Here is a 15,638-nt window from a genome sequence, read left to right as displayed (position 1 = left end):
TATGGCAGCATCTGTTGGGTGCTGTTCTCTGAAGAGGCTCCAGATAGAAACTTTTTTTTTTTTAGACGGAGTCTTGCTGTCTGTCACCCAGGCTGTAGTACAGTGGCACAATCTCGGCTCACTGCGACCTCCACCTCCTGGGTTCAAGCGATTCTCCTACCTCAGCCTCCTGAGTAGCTGGGATTACATGTGTGTGCAACCACGCCCGGCTAATTTTTGTATTTTTTGTAGAGACAGGGATTCACCATGTTGGTCAGGCTGGTCATGAACTCCTGACCTCGTGATCCGCCCACCTTGGCCTCCCAAAGTGCTTGGATTACAGACGTGAGCCCCTGCGCCTAGCCCTAGAAACATCTTTTTCTAAGAGGAAAACAGGCTGTGCACACAGAGGCCTTTAGGGCTTCTGCCCTTGGTTGTCTTCTATGAAAATCCCCATGGGCCTTCCTGATTCCTGCCTTCATGACACTGAACACCTGTGGAAGTCCTGTTCTCTTCCTAGGGACTGAGATTTGGTTTAAGGTTCCCCCCCCCCCCATTTCTTAATGACATCTGAACTCAAAGGTTACTTCTGTAGCATTTCCTCACGTATGTGCTGTGAGAGTAGGGTAGTGATTTCTTCAGCTCTCTGAGGTGGATGGGAAGGGCCTTAGCTGGCCGGAATCACCCCTCTGGGCTGATGGCCTTCAACAACCTTTGGCCTCCAGCAGTATGTCATAAAAATACTACTATTTTATGTGTGCGCCATTATCTGAAAAAAGCTAGGTGGCACTAACTTACTGCATGTATTTATCCTTCTGTATAAAGATGTTCAACAATGGCTCTACTTTACTTTAGGGAATACTTCACCTTCCTTGTTAGAGAAAGGAACATATGACTGGCAAAGGAAACTCCAGGATAATTAAAAACCCTTGTATGTATCTTCATTTCACACATTCTTTCTCTAGGACTTCTTTTGGGAATTAGACCTTGAAATAGCTCAGACTTTTAAAGATAGAGCTGAAAGTTCTATTATATCTAGAATGAAAAAGTCCAGTCTAATTGAAGAAACAATCTTTTTGAGGGAATATATAACTTGGGGTTGCAGCTATTATAGAGTAAAGGGTAATTAGACTTACCTTCCTGTCATAGACAACTCTAACATTGGCCAAAACATATGAAGTGGCTGTTTTTAGGCATTGGACAATACATATCACAAGGATGTGATCCTGGAGACAAGGGAAGCATAAAAGTGAGTTTTACATCAACCCTGGCTTTTTGCCTACAGGCACCTTCCAAATTGCAGCACAAGGCAGTGGAGCCCAAACAAAGAGTAGCAGACTCACTTATTGGATAGAGGAAACAAGTTGTAATTCAGGACTGCTGGGGTGGCTCAAATTTTCAGGGCAGGGAACTGCAAAAGAATGAGCTACACAAGGAAAGAGTGTCAGAAATGTATAGATCTAGATGATTTGGCCAAATACTAAGCCAGGCATCAGTAGGGCAAGATTCCACTAGGCCTGGCAGAAAATAAGAACTTGGAGGGGGCGTGAGCTGAGTGGATATCCCAGAGATCACCAGTAATGGGAGATGTTAGAGTTCTAGCTAAGCAGAGTAGAAAAACACGAGGTGCTAAACACTTCTGGCATCCAGTTGAGAACCCAGAAAAGCCAGCCACAGGAGCAGCACTACCCTAGACCCATTGTAACAAAGCCTAAAACCCAAGCCTTGACCAGTCAAGCTGACCTGCAAAGTAACCTGCCTACCATAGCAGAACTCAACACTCTTTCAGGGAAGACAACAAAATCCAGTCTTTGAACAACAGCATGCACAGTTGCTAAACAACTGTTGAGATAATATAATCACAAATGACTAGATCTATGAAGAAGCAGGAAAATGTGAGGTGGCTTGGAGAAGACATAGGGGTGTTTCTGAGTACAGTTTTCAGGCATTGATACCTGCTTCAGTTAATATTGGCATGCCCGAGAGGAAATGTGTTTACTGTTTTTTGTGTGTTATCCACCCAGTTTCTTGTTACTAGTTATATAGTATGTAAAAAGAAAAAAGCAAAAGTTAGTATAGCAAAGCCTGTAAATTGTTGCCTGCTAAGAAGCCAGGATTTTTTGTAAGTAGTTCAACTCTGGGTCATGACTTCGTTGTATTACAAAAGAGTGAGTGACTGGGGGAGGAGCCAAGATGGCCGAATAGGAACAGCTCCGGTCTACAGCTCCCAGCGCGAGCGACGCAGAAGACGGGTGATTTCTGCATTTCCATCTGAGGTACCGTGTTCATCTCACTAGGGAGTGCCAGACAGTGGGCGCAGGTCAGTGGGTGAGCGCACCGTGCGCCAGCCGAAGCAGGGGCGAGGCATTGCCTCACTCGGGAAGCGCAAGGGGTCAGGGAGTTCCCCTTCCAGAGGTGACAGACGGCACCTGGAAAATCGGGCCACTCCCACCCGAATACTGTGCTTTTCCGACGGGCTTAGGAAACGGTGCCCCAGGAGAGTATAGCCCGCACCTGGCTCAGAGGGTCCTACGCCCACGGAGTCTCGCTGATTGCTAGCACAGCAGTCTGAGATCAAGCAGCAAGGCGGCAGCGAGGCTGGGGGAGGGGCGCCCGCCATTGCCCAGGCTCGCTTAGGTAAACAAAGCAGCCTGGAAGCTTGAACTGGGTGGAGCCCACCACAGCTCAAGGAGGCCTGCCTGCCTCTGTAGGCTCCACCTCTGGGGGCAGGGCACAGACAAACAAAAAGACAGCAGTAACCTCTGCAGACTTAAATGTCCCTGTCTGACAGCTGTGAGGAGAGCAGTGGTTCTCCCAGCACGCAGCTGGAGATCTGAGAACGGGCTGACTGCCTCCTCAAGTGGGTCCCTGACCCCTGACCCCCGAGCAGCCTAACTGGGAGGCACCCCCCAGCAGGGGCAGACTGACACCTCACACGGCCGGCCAGGTACTCCAACAGACCTGCAGCTGAGGGTTCTGTCTGTTAGAAGGAAAACTAACAGAAAGGACATCCACACCAAAAACCCATCTGTACATCACCATCATCAAAGACCAAAAGTAGATAAAACCACAAAGATGGGGAAAAAACAGAGCAGAAAAACTGGAAACTCTAAAAACCAGAGTACCTCTCCTCCTCCAAAGGAACGCAGTTCCTCACCAGCAACGGAACAAAGCTGGACGGAGAATGACTTTGACGAGCTGAGAGAAGAAGGCTTCAGACGATCAAATTACTCCGAGCTACGGGAGGATATTCAATCCAAAGGCAAAGAAGTTGAAAACTTTGAAAAAAATTTAGAAGAATGTATAACTAGAATAACCAATACAGAGAAGTGCTTAAAGGAGCTGATGGAGCTGAAAACCAAGGCTCGAGAACTACGTGAAGAATGCAGAAGCCTCAGGAGCCGATGCGATCAAATGGAAGAAAGGGTATCAGCCCTGGAAGATGAAATGAATGAAATGAAGCGAGAAGGGAAGTTTAGAGAAAAAAGAATAAAAAGAAACGAGCAAAGCCTCCAAGAAATGTGGGACTATGTGAAAAGACCAAATCTACGTCTGATTGGTGTACCTGAAAGTGATGGGGAGAATGGAAACAAGTTGGAAAACACTCTGCAGGATATTATCCAGGAGAACTTCCCCAATCTAGCAAGGCAGGCCAACATTCAGATTCAGGAAATACAGAGAACGCCACAAAGATACTCTTCGAGAAGAGCAACTCCAAGACACATAATTGTCAGATTCACCAAAGTTGAAATGAAGGAAAAAATGTTAAGGGCAGCCAGAGAGAAAGGACGGGTTACCATCAAAGGGAAGCCCATCAGACTAACAGCGGATCTCTCGGCAGAAACCCTACAAGCCAGAAGAGAGTGGGGGCCAATATTCAACATTCTTAAAGAAAAGAATTTTCAACCTAGAATTTCATATCCTGCCAAACTAAGCTTCATAAGTGAAGGAGAAATAAAATACTTTACAGACAAGCAAATGTTGAGAGATTTTGTCACCACCAGGCCTGCCCTAAAAGAGCTCTTGAAGGAAGCGCTAAACATGGAAAGGCACAACCGGTACCAGCCACTGCAAAATCATACCGAAATGTAAAGACCATTGAGACTAGGAAGAGACTGCATCAACTAACGAGCAAAACATCGAGCTAACATCATAATGACAGGATCAAATTCACACATAACAATATTAACTTTAAATGTAAATGGACTAAATGGTCCAATTAAAAGACACAGACTGGCAAATTGGATAAAGACTCAAGACCCATCAGTGTGCTGTATTCAGGAAACCCATCTCACGTGCAGAGACACACATAGGCTCAAAATAAAAGGATGGCGGAAGATCTACCAAGCAAATGGAAAACAAAAAAAGGCAGGGGTTGCAATCCTAGTCTCTGATAAAACAGACTTTAAACCAACAAAGATCAAAAGAGACAAAGAAGGCCATTACATAATGGTAAAGGGATTAATTCAACAAGAAGAGCTAACTATCCTAAATATATATGCACCCAATACAGGAGCACCCAGATTCATAAAGCAAGTCCTGAGTGACCTACAAAGAGACTTAGACTCCCACACATTAATAATGGGAGACTTTAACACCCCACTGTCAACATTAGACAGATCAACGAGACAGAAAGTCAACAAGGATACCCAGGAATTGAACTCAGCTCTGCACCAAGCAGACCTAATAGACATCTACAGAACTCTCCACCCCAAATCAACAGAATATACATTTTTTTCAGCACCACACCACACCTATTCCAAAATTGACCATATCCTTGGAAGTAAAGCTCTCCTCAATAAATGTAAAAGAACAGAAATTGTAACAAACTGTCTCTCAGATCACAGTGCAATCAAGCTAGAACTCAGGATTAAGAATCTCACTCAAAACCGCTCAACTACGTGGAAACTGAACAACCTGCTCCTGAATGACTACTGGGTACATAACGAAATGAAGGCAGAAATAAAGATGTTCTTTGAAACCAACGAGAACCAAGACACAACATACCAGAATCTCTGGGATGCATTCAAAGCAGTGTGTAGAGGGAAATTTATAGCACTAAATGCCCACAAGAGAAAGCAGGAAAGATCCAAAATTGACACCCTAACATCACAATTAAAAGAACTAGAAAAGCAAGAGCAAACACATTCAAAAGCTAGCAGAAGGCAAGAAATAACTAAAATCAGAGCAGAACTGAAGGAAATAGAGACACAAAAAACCCTTCAAAAAATAAATGAATCCAGGAGCTGGTTTTTTGAAAGGATCAACAAAATTGATAGACCGCTAGCAAGATTAATAAAGAAAAAAAGAGAGAAGAATCAAATAGATGCAATAAAAAATGATAAAGGGGATATCACCACCGATCCCACAGAAATACAAACTACCATCAGAGAATATTACAAACACCTCTATGCAAATAAACTAGAAAATCTAGAAGAAATGGATAAATTCCTCAACACATACACCCTCCCAAGACTAAACCAAGAAGAAGTTCAATCTCTGAATAGACCAATAACAGGAGCTGAAATTATGGCAATAATCAATAGCTTACCAACCAAAAAAAGTCCAGGACCAGATGGGTTCACAGCCGAATTCTACCAGAGGTACAAGGAGGAGCTGGTACCATTCCTTCTGAAACTATTCCAATCAATAGAAAAAGAGGGAATCCTCCCTAACTCATTTTATGAGACCAGCATCATCCTGATACCAAAGCCTGGCAGAGACACAACAAAAAAAGAGAATTTTAGACCAATATCCTTGATGAACATTGATGCAAAAATCCTCAATAAAATACTGGCAAACAGAATCCAGCAGCACATCAAAAAGCTTGTCCACCATGATCAAGTGGGCTTCATCCCTGGGATGCAAGGCTGGTTCAATATACGCAAATCAATAAATGTAATCCAGCATATAAACAGAACCAAAGACAAAAACCACATGATTATCTCAATAGATGCAGAAAAGGCCTTTGACAAAATTCAACAACCCTTCATGCTAAAAACTCTCAATAAATTAGGAATTGATGGGACGTATCTCAAAATAATAAGAGCTATTTATGACAAACCCACAGCCAATATCATACTGAATGGGCAAAAACTGAAAGCATTCCCTTTGAAAACTGGCACAAGACAGGGATGCCCTCTCTCGCCACTTCTATTCAACATAGTGTTGGAAGTTCTGGCCAGGGCAATTAGGCAGGAGAAGGAAATCAAGGGTATTCAATTAGGAAAAGAGGAAGTCAAATTGTCCCTGTTTGCAGATGACATGATAGTATATCTAGAAAACCCCATTGTCTCAGCCCAAAATCTCCTTAAGCTGATAAGCAACTTCAGCAAAGTCTCAGGATACAAAATCAATGTGCAAAAATCACAAGCATTCTTATACATCAATAACAGACAAACAGAGAGCCAAATCATGAGTGAACTCCCATTCACAATTGCTTCAAAGAGAATAAAATACCTAGGAATCCAACTTACAAGGGATGTGAAAGACCTCTTCAAGGAGAACTACAAACCACTGCTCAAGGAAATAAAAGAGGATACAAACAAATGGAAGAACATTCCATGCTCATGGGTAGGAAGAATCAATATCATGAAAATGGCCATCCTTCCCAAGGTAATTTACAGATTCAATGCCATCCCCATCAAGCTACCAATGACTTTCTTCACAGAATTGGAAAAAACTACTTTAAAGTTCATATGGAACCAAAAAAGAGCCCGCATCGCCAAGTCAATCCTAAGCCAAAAGAACAAAGCTGGAGGCATCACGCTACCTGACTTCAAACTATACTACAAGGCTACAGTAACCAAAACAGCATGGTACTGGTACCAAAACAGAGATATAGATCAATGGAACAGAACAGAGCCGTCAGAAATAATGCCACATATCTACAACCATCTGATCTTTGACAAACCTGAGAAAAACAAGAAATGGGGAAAGGATTCCCTATTTAATAAATGGTGCTGGGAAAACTGGCTAGCCATATGTAGAAAGCTGAAACTGGATCCCTTCCTTACACCTTATACAAAAATCAATTCAAGATGGATTAAAGACTTAAATGTTAGACCTAAAACCATAAAAACCCTAGAAGAAAACCTAGGCAATACCATTCAGGACATAGGCATGGGCAAGGACTTCATGTCTAAAACACCAAAAGCAATGGCAACAAAAGCCAAAATTGACAAATGGGATCTAATTAAACTAAAGAGCTTCTGCACAGCAAAGGAAACTACCATCAGAGTGAACAGGCAACCTACAAAATGGGAGAAAATTTTCGCAACCTACTCATCTGACAAAGGGCTAATATCCAGAATCTACAATGAACTCAAACAAATTTACAAGAAAAAAACAAACAACCCCATCAAAAAGTGGGCGAAGGACATGAACAGACACTTCTCAAAAGAAGACATTTATGCAGCCAAAAGACACATGAAAAAATGCTCACCATCACTGGCCATCAGAGAAATGCAAATCAAAACCACAATGAGATACCATCTCACACCAGTTAGAATGGCGATCATTAAAAAGTCAGGAAACAACAGGTGCTGGAGAGGATGTGGAGAAATAGGAACACTTTTACACTGTTGGTGGGACTGTAAACTAGTTCAACCCTTGTGGAAGTCAGTGTGGCGATTCCTCAGGGATCTAGAACTAGAAATTCCATTTGACCCAGCCATCCCATTACTGGGTATATACCCAAAGGACTATAAATCATGCTGCTATAAAGACACATGCACACGTATGTTTATTGCAGCATTATTCACAATAGCAAAGACTTGGAACCAACCCAAATGTCCAACAATGATAGACTGGATTAAGAAAATGTGGCACATCTACACCATGGAATACTATGCAGCCATAAGAAATGATGAGTTCATGTCCTTTGTAGGGACATGGATGAAATTGGAAATCATCATTCTCAGTAAACTATCGCAAGAACAAAAAACCAAACACCGCATATTCTCACTCATAGGTGGGAATTGAACAATGAGAACACATGGACACAGGAAGGGGAACATCACACTTCAGGGACTGTTGTGGGTTGGGGGGAGGGGGGAGGGATAACATTGGGAGATATACCTAATGCTAGATGACGAGTTGGTGGGTGCAGTGCACCAGCATGGCACATGTATACATATGTAACTTACTGCACATTGGGCACATGTACCATAAAACCTAAAGTATAATAATAATAATAATAATAATAATTACAATAAAAGAAAAAAAAAATTAAAAAATAAAAAAATAAAAAAATAAATAAATAAATAATAAAGCCAATAATAAATAATAAAAAAAAAAAAAAAAAAAAAAAAAAAAAAAAAAAGAGTGAGTGACTGCCAGTCAGGCGTGGTGGCTCACATCTGTAATTCCAGCACTTTGGAGGGCTGAGGCGGGCAGATCACTTGAGTTTAGGAATTTGAGACTAGCCTGGGCAACATGGCAAGACCCTGACTCTACAAAAAATTAAAAAATTAGCCATGCTTGGTGGAGTATGCCTGTAGTCTTGGCTACTCAAGAGACTGAGTGGAAGGATTGCTTGAGCCCGAGAGGTCAAGGCTGCAGTGAGCCATGATGTATTTATCCTTCTGTATAAAGATGTTCAACAATGGCTCTACTTTGGAACGCCACTGCACTCCAGCCTGGGCAACAGAGTGAGGCCCTGTCTAAAAAAAAAAAAAAAAAAAAAAAAAGTGAATGACTGCCTAAGCCTTAGCTATCCTGTGATGTTGGCATTTGGAATGTACTGTTTTCTTGAGTGAGCTTGTCCCCAGGACTGTCTCCTCAGGCTTCTTTCTTTAATTTTGGTCTGCCAGGCGTTGCTTCTGACACTAAATAGTAGTCAGTGTAGTCCTCGTTTTTTCTTCTTACCTTATAAACCGTGATATGTGGCTGAGCCTCCTTTAGTAACTGATTTATGGGGATGTAGAAAATTCTGAGCAGAAATCCCAGCCATGCAGAATAATTGCATCTCTTGGGGAGGTGTTAACAAGCAGAGGCAGAGATGAGTGCTTCTGGGCTCCGGCTTCCATGGAACTTTCGCTCAATAGCCCCCACCCCTAAGCTCTATGCAGAAGGCATTCATTAGCAAATATTAAATGGCTGTTTCCATGCTGCTGGTGGATGCTGAGGGTGTGAGGCCCCCTGGGGGCATGCTGAGGCTCACTTAACAGCCTCACCCAAATTGTCCAACACTCACTTTCTCCTCAAATGATATCAGGGAAGGTCATGAAGAACAGCCATGCTAGATAACTTCTGGGAAATTGGGACTGGGGAGCCTGGGGGCAGCTGACCATCAGAAGTGACTGAGCAGAATACCTTTCTTTTTCGTTTGCATCAAGTGGTGTACCCATTTTTATGTTTTCAGTTTTTGGTTTGAAATGTCTGTTTCTAAGCTGCATGTTCCCATTTGAACTCAAAGAAGACACAATGCCTGAGAAAATGTGGCCTACCTTTTTGGGGTAATTTTAAAGTTTTTGCCACAATTTTGAATAAATAATAAATTCAGAACAGATCAGCAGGTAAAGCCTGATCATATAGATGAGGCTTACTTTGTGTAGTAATTCTACACCTGCTTCCCCCTTGTTCAGTTTGACCTCACTTCTGATGTTTGAAAGTGGAGAGAAGTGGACCAACAGTCTGGAGGAAGATTGGGTCATTCATCTATTCAGTCGACATTTATTCAGAATTGATATGTTCCAGGCACTATGGCAGGAATTAGATGGAGACAGAGGTGTGAAGATAAGAATCCTCATTTTCAAGGAGCTTATCGTTTTCAGGAACCTTGTGACTCAAAGTATGGTCCACGGAGTAGGAGCATTGGCATCACCTGGGAACCTCTTAGAAGTGTAGAATCTCAGACTTGCCCCAGACCTACTGAATTTGAATTGGCATTTTTACAAGATCCCTAAGTGAGAAGCATGCACATTAAAGCTTGAGAAGCGTTCATCTTAAATCACTGATTCTCAGCCTACACACTGGAAAAACCTAGGGCCATTGTAAAAGCACTGATTTCCTGTGCCAATTCACCACCCCCAAATTGTGATTTAATGGGTATGGAGTCTGGCCCAGGCATCGGCATTTTCTTTTAAATTCCCAGGTGATTCTAAATGTGCAGACAGGTGTGAGAGCCACTCATCTAGTACATGGCTTTGTACTCTTGACAAAACAGCCAAGATGAGATTGTAGCTCATTCTGTTAACCAATGTACAAGCTGGGTGGCAAGTTTGTCTTTTCTACAGATTTGAAGTGCCTAGACTAGAGGTAGGCACACCAGGTCTCACGTGGCCCTCTCTGTGCCCGCAGGTTGTATGTCAGGGAGTTGCTCTCAGCTGTGTGGAGCACTTCGGCCAGGTTACACGGGGCCATGCTGGCAAGATTAAACAGACTGAGGCCTGATACTGAAGTCTGGGCAAGGCCTCCTTCCTCAGACACACCCCGGGGCCTTGGCATCTGTCCCCTTGGCCCCCCTCCAAGTGTGTGAGCTGCTGCCAGGGGGTTTCACCCGAGGCAGCAGGGACTAGGAGTGGCTCCTTGGCACTCGAGGATGGCACTGGGTCACATGACAAATGCACATGAGTGTAATTAAGCAGCTCTCCTGGTCACGTTATCCCTCAGGGATTCGGACCAGGCCATATAATCACAATGATGACAATAACAACAACCAGCTCTTGTGTCACTCTTTATACTTTGCAAAGATTTTCACGTGTCAAAAAACCGAGATCCAGGGAGCTTTCGTCACTAGTGAACAGCTTAAGTGTCACATGGCCCATGCTTGCTCTGTTCCACCTCTCTCTGAGTTCCACTTGAACATGTCAGGCAAAATAAGGAATGGCTCCCTTGTGACAAAGTGAGTTCCCTGTTATAAGCAGTATGCTAGGAGAGAGTAGATAACCTGAGATGTAGCAGAACGTAGAGGCTGGACTACAGAACGCCTAATGCTCCATTCATTCCTTAAAAGGAAAAACATCATTTGCATTTTATAGGGAAAAGTATATGTTACCCTAATATCTCCCTGGTGTTGAGGCATAGAGAAACCATTTTGGCCGTTTTAAGGACTTGAGTTTGAAAAAGTAAAAATGATATGTCAGAAATATGATTTCTTTCCATATTCTTGCTAAGGGTTTAGGTCTACTTTCCCCTGAGTTCATGCTAATAGAGCTTATGTCTAAACAGCAGCTTTCTGGAAGCTTCATCTACATGCTGCTCCTTTTCTCATTTCTACCTCCCACCTCATTCAGAGTTCATCCCCTCACCTGCCTACAATGCTCTTTCTCATTTGTATTAGAGTCTAAAACTCCATGAAGGTGACTGTCGTCTGGAGTTATGCCTGGGGTCCTGGTGTAATTTATTAATAGTGCCCCAGATTTGGAAACAAATTGTAGTACTTGGGCCATATTACCTCTCTCCTCAGTGGTCAGCTACTGCCTCACCATCCTGCCTTCACTCAACTTCTACCGTCTTCTTTGGGGATATCCACTTCCACCCTGATGGCAGTCGGGCCTCACAAGCGGTTGATCACCTGCCCCTCCTTTCTGCCCCTGTCACTCAATGGGTGCTGTCTTGCCTCACGCCTCATATCACTGTTCAGTAGATGTTGGAGGGGTGGGCTTTGTTCCAAGCTCTAATTCCTGTATATTCTCTTCCATGAGCACAGCTTTCCTCTCTCCCTCTTCTCTTCCTTTACGCTCAGCAAGTCTTCCCTTGACCATTCTCATTGCCTCAGTTCCTGTCCTTGTTCTCTGCTTCCAGGCTGCCCAGCTTGTCTTGGTCCCACTTGTTTGTAAATCCAGCCTAGCACTTCTGTCAGTGTTTCTGTGCCATTCTGATTCACTGTGTCTGCCTCTCCCACTAGACTCTGAGCTTGGAAGCCCCACAAGGACATGATGGTTTTCTTTTCTCCCCTGGATTCATCTATCCTGCACATTTTAGAAGTCTAGCCCAGGCATTGGCATTTATTTTTAATTCCCAGGTGATTCTAAATGTGCAGCCAGGTTTGAGAGCCATTTTAGGTTCTCAGTAAATAAATTGAGGCCAGGCGCTGTGGCTCACGCCTGTAATTCAGCACTTTGGGAGGCCGAGGCGGGCAGATCACCTGAGTTCAGGAGTTCAAGACCAGCCTGGCCAACATGATGAAACCTCGTCTCTACTAAAAATACAAAAAAATTAGCCAGGCGTGGTGGCAAGCGCCTGTAATCCCAGCTACTTGGGGAGGCTGACGCAGGAGAATCGCTTGAACCTGGGAGACAGAGGTTGCAGTGAGCCGAGATCATGCCATTGCACTCCAGCCTGGGCAACAGAGCCAGACTCTGTCTCAAACAAACAAACAAATAAATAGAATTTGCTGCTATTTTATACTTCCGAAAGCACAGTCCTCATACAAGTCTCTTCATTTCTGCCATCAAAAGACTAGTTCTTTTGTCTGGTTTGTTGAAGAGGACTTATTTTCACTTCTCATTTTGCTGTCAAAATTATTCCTGTTTCCCTTAAATTAGCTTGTATTGCTGGGGGGAAAAAATGCCTTGCTTCTCTGTAAATCTCTATCCCACTCCAGGCATCCTGACCCTGTGCCCACTTTCTGTCCTATAGCAGACTCTTTTTTTTGGCTATTTTTTCTTTTTTTTTTTTTTCTACTTCTGCTAGTAGCACTAAATCACACTGGCAGTTTTCTCTTTTGACTGTGCTTATCTCATCCATGGGCCTTGTGTTTATTCTTGTACCAATCAGAACAATTAGACATATTGTGTTCTCCCTTCATGCTTCCCTTCTCTTCTTTGAATTATGCAATGAGTAGCACTGTTAGTGTTTTCCTTAAGAAGCAGAGTATAGATGGGCCATCCAAGCCAGTCATCACCAAGGGGAAATATGAGACATACAATGTCATTATATACCATTTTCTCCTGTAGGAGTGTATGGGTTCTAAAGTTATTCTGGGCCGGGCTCGGTGTCTCACGCCTATAATCCCAGCACTTTGGGAGGCCAAGGTGGGCGAATCACCTGAGGCCAGGAATTCGAGACCAGCCTGGCCAACATGGTGAAACCCTGTCTCTACTAGAAATATAAAAATTAGCCGGGTGTGGCGGTACATGCCTGTAATCCCAGCTACCTGGGAGGCTGAGGCAGGAGAATTGCTTGAACCAGGGAGGCAGAGGTTGCAGTGAGCCGAGATCATGCCACTGCGCTCCAGCCTGGGCGACAGAATGAGACTACGTCTCAAAAAAAAAAAACAAAAAAAACACAACAACAAAACAAAGTTATTCTGGATAGGCTTTTGCTTATTAACATTTTCTGTATTGTTTTTCTCACATGTGAAGCAAAAAAGGTTCTTGGGTTATTATTTGCATAAGACTAAGATGAAGCATGGATTTACACTGTTTAGAAAGTAGCTCACACCTGTAATCCCAGCACTTTGGGAGGCCGAGGCAGATGGATCCCTTGAGCCCAGGAGTTCAAGACCAGCCTGGGCAACATGGTGAAACCCCATCTCTACTAAAAATATGAAAAATTAGCCAGGCATGGTGGCATGTGCCTGTAGTCCAAGCTACTCAGGAGGCTGATGTGGGAGGATCTCTTGAACCCAAGAAGTCAAGGCTGCAGTGAGCCGAGATCATGCCACTGCACTCCAGCTTAGACAATGGGAGTGTGACTCTGTCTCCCGACAAAAAAAGATAGTTTTTTTTGAATGCCTTTTGTGGGCATAGTTCTGTATCAGATGACCTGAAATGAATGTGGAAGGAAGACCAGTCCTCAGCTAAGCAAACCATTCACACATGAAAAGATTTCAGATTATTGCAAAAACTGTTAATTGTTCTCTCCTCTTTTGGTACTAGAGCACTTATTTGATACCTGTTACCCAAAGGAGCTTGCATAATATTGTATGTCTGTCTTTCCCATACATCTCTAAGCTCCCTGGGGTTAGAGATCATGTTCTCTGTGTCTGCATGTTTAAGGTTTGGTGCTTACAGAGCTTAAATATATTTTGCATTTAATAGATGTTTGTTGAATTGAATATCATTAATTGCAAATTAACACTGTACTGAGCATTAGAGAAAAGATAAGGCATTCATCATAGTCAGTTTCTTAAAGGTGAGTTTCAAGTTGAGTTTTGAAGAAACCTAATTCCAAGAATTAGGGTCAAAGAAATTCTACTCCCAGCTTCCTTCATAGTTTTTCTGGTATCATTGATGATGTTTGTAACATCCTAGGGTCAGAAGAACCTCAGGAGCCACCAAATCCTGCCGCCATTCCTGTTCATAAATCCCTTCTTTGAAGACTGGTGCTAGTATTCAGGGGGTGATGTGACATGGGCAGGACCAGACTATCTACTTGGACTTCTCACTGTCATTTTTCCAGAAAGATAAGCATCCTTTCATGTTGAAAGACTTTTGGACCCTTGTTTTGTTCTGGGTAAATCTGAACTTGATACTTCAAGGGTCTTTGTTTTTTTGTTGTTGGTTGGGGCTAGAATTTATAGTCTGTGACTGAGGACTGATTTCCAAAATCTGCACTCTCTTCCCTAAGGAAGACCCTAAGGGGTCAGCTTATCTTTGTAACAGATACCACTGGGGCAGTGGAAGGTGGTGATGAGTTATTTCCTACCTGAGGTGGGCCTTATGCTAACTTATAGAGAATTCCCATGAGTTTAGGCAGATAGAGGCCATCCTGTTCTACAGTAATTCAAGTATTGGACTGCAGGAGATCGCAGAACTCTCAGGGCTAGAAAGAGTCTGCATTGATTCTACAAATACTTATTATATGAGGCATTGTGTACATGGCTGGGGGTATAATGGTGAAAAGTCAGATGTGCTCCTCACCTTGCTGGAATGTATGATCTAACAAGGTACAAATGAGCCATACAAGCCATGGCTCTCCCAGGGCCCTACACAAGGCCTTGGGCCAGCTGCACATCTGGTACTTGAGCCCTTTTCTAATCCCACTGGTGTCGTGGAGACCATGGGTTCTCCATGGGCCCTGAACATGATCTCCTCTCTTTCTCTATCACCTTCTTGCTTTCCCTTATGTGTTACCAGCAGGTTTTTTTTGTTGTTGTTGTTGTTTGGAAAGCCTTTTCTCATTTTGGGCTTCAGCTGGAAGTTGTTGATCACAAGACTTGGGAGTCTGCTATAGGACAAAAAGCAGGCACAGGGTCAGGATGCCTGAAGTGGGATGGAGATTTACTGATTACAGGGATTTTATTCAAGGAATTTTATATTTGACAGTGGTGTGTATATTATATATATACTGGGCAGGAAGCGATGCCCAAGTGAGGAGGTTTACAGTAGGCTGGATGAGTCCTGGATCAGATGGTAGAAGTGGAATTGTACTCGGAGGACAAATGTGAGACATATGATAAAACTCCAGCAAATGGGACTTCCAACCAGTTGAAAATGGGAAAAACTAGAAGTGGTTTTGTGGCATGAGGTTGTGTGCCCAGGAGAACCACGAGGCCATTACGCTCATGAAAAAGGCCAGGCTCTTGCCATTTTTGCTCGTTGTCCTTTCTCTAGCACCTGGCTCAGTGTCCAGCACAAAGTAGATGCTTGATAAATGTTTGATGAATGAATGAACAAAATAGAAATTATCCAAAGGGAAGCAAGTTCACTCTGGAAGAATGAAGAGCCTTATTCATTCATTTAGGATGCCAACATTGCGTCCTGTAAAGT

The 15,638-nt window shown here is 43.3% G+C and overlaps 1 protein-coding gene across 18 annotated transcripts in view; it reads left to right on the top strand.

Annotated features, from left to right (window-relative positions):
• SH3KBP1 (SH3 domain containing kinase binding protein 1) overlaps positions 1–15,638 on the top strand; it is a 362,174-nt gene that overhangs the window by 268,803 nt on the left and 77,733 nt on the right. The window lies entirely within an intron of this gene.

This window comes from Pongo pygmaeus, chromosome X, assembly GCF_028885625.2.
Source record: "Pongo pygmaeus isolate AG05252 chromosome X, NHGRI_mPonPyg2-v2.0_pri, whole genome shotgun sequence".
NCBI classification, from domain to species: domain Eukaryota; kingdom Metazoa; phylum Chordata; class Mammalia; order Primates; family Hominidae; genus Pongo; species Pongo pygmaeus.
The sequence above is the reverse complement of the archived record's forward strand: the minus strand, read 5'-3'. Positions and strand labels throughout refer to the sequence as shown.